This window comes from Echinops telfairi, unplaced genomic scaffold, assembly GCF_000313985.2.
Source record: "Echinops telfairi isolate 266 unplaced genomic scaffold, ASM31398v2 ScPeMD7_2010;HRSCAF=2546, whole genome shotgun sequence".
Taxonomy (NCBI): domain Eukaryota; kingdom Metazoa; phylum Chordata; class Mammalia; order Afrosoricida; family Tenrecidae; genus Echinops; species Echinops telfairi.
The window spans coordinates 7335568-7337512 of NW_022105908.1; the positions used below are offsets into that span (position 1 = coordinate 7335568).

The 1945-nt window shown below is 41.0% G+C and overlaps 1 protein-coding gene across 1 annotated transcript in view; it reads right to left on the reverse strand.

Annotated features, from left to right (window-relative positions):
• The window catches only part of SPECC1 (sperm antigen with calponin homology and coiled-coil domains 1), a 369887-nt gene that overhangs the window by 4584 nt on the left and 363358 nt on the right, over nt 1-1945 (reverse strand). The window lies entirely within an intron of this gene.

Consider the following 1945-nt stretch of genomic DNA (forward strand, 5'->3'; position numbering starts at 1 on the left):
ATTTAATAAGAAAAACATCCCTCTCTCTAACTTCCATTGCACCGATGCTGGCTCATAGCGACCTATGGGACAGGGTGGAACTGTCCCTGTGAGCTTCTGAGACTGAAGCTGTTTACGGGGAATAGAAAGTCCCACCTTTCTCCCACAGAGCAGCTGGTGGTTTTGAACTGCATACCTTGAGGGTCTCCGCCCAATGTGCAACCACTAGGCTACCAGCGCTAATAATGCACAATTCATTACACAACAATGAAGTGAAAAATAAACTTACATCTGAATTCAATTTTTATCTGAAATATACTGATGTAATCATAATATATGCTATATAGTTTGTTAGGCTAATTGTTCAAAATCTACATATGAATTTTCCTAGAAGAAACAAAATACTGACAAAAAGCTTTCATGAGACTAATGTATCATTCAAGTTACATATCATTAACAATCACTATGTATTTTATTTACTTATTTATTTGTACTCTTTCTTTAAAAACAAAACCAAACCAGAAAACATGGCTCTTTCAGGGGCAACACTGGGGAAAAGAAGTTTTGAAAGAGAAAGCCACCCATTATCCTCATATGATAAAGCATTTCCATTCTGCTAAATCACATTAGAAGGCACTCCTATTTTCCTGTGCTTCCATCTCGGTGGGGAGACGGGTGCTTCCTCTGTGTTGTCTATGTCCTGTTTTGCATGCGGTTTCCCTTGGTGTTTCATTGCTTTGCTGGTGAATCCAGACTCTCTGCGGGAACTGCTATCCCACACTGGACAGACATGGAATGGACATGCACATCTTCACCAGGAAAACTGGCCATTCTCTAACCAATTTAAAATACAACTCTTCATTTTACTAGTTTTGCTATTTACCAGTGTTGCTATTTACAGTTTTATTCTCCCCCACCCCCCAATTTAATCAGTAAGAAGGCAACAGAAGGCAGAGACCAGAAAGGTGGGCTCCCACGAGCTGTCCTGGAATCGTTGCCATTGAACCTATGCAATCATTAACTTTGGAACCGCGGTTAGGCTGCTCTGTGGGCAGGGGAACAACAGCAAAGAACCCCATATAAAGCCAGAAGCAGAGATGCTGTGGAAAATCCGGCTGAACTTATTAATGCACCTGTTACTAGGCATCGAGGAAGCCAACTGAAGACTGTACACGAGTCATTTATCCTGTTTCAGTAGCATCTAAACATGTTTGAGTGATTTGTCTCCTGGGTATACGACAAGAGAAAGACCTATCAGCAGATTATTAGTCAGGGGAAAGGAGTGCTGTGGTACACTCCACACACACAGCCCCAGAACAATGAAAAATAAAAACCCAAAAACATTTCCCTGGAATACAAAAATAAAATTCTTCTTCTGCCCCCAATACTAGGACTGTGCACATAAACTGACTTATCACAGGTGAAACTTGTTACAACAGGGGAGTTGTCAATATGGATTATAATACAGAAAAGGAGTCAACCCACTTAATCTACAATAAAAATTTCATCAAACACAAACCAACAAAAAAAGGTAGCATGACGTGTTGGAAACAGAAGCTCTGAGAATAACTTCCTACAAAGGCAAGGTAGAGACATCCTCTGTGGGATGGCAAGGATATGTCGTCTGTGTCAGACAGGGCTCAGGGTAACTCAAGATTATTGATTTACAGTGGAAAATAGAAGAGAAGGAAATATTCTTAACTTATTCTGAGGCTAAAGTAGTCGTCTATTATATGAACTCCACTTGACGACAGACTATGTTTGCCGGAGTAGAATTGTGAGCCACAGAATTTTTCCTAGCTGATTTTTGGGAGCAGAAAGCCAGGACATCCTTCTGAGGCACCTGTGGATAGAGTCCAACCTCTAACCTTTTGGTTAGAAGCCATGTGCACTAGCCCTTTGTATCTCTCAGGGGCTCTTCATGAGATCAGCTTTACCCAATGACCCAAATCAGAAAAGGATGGAA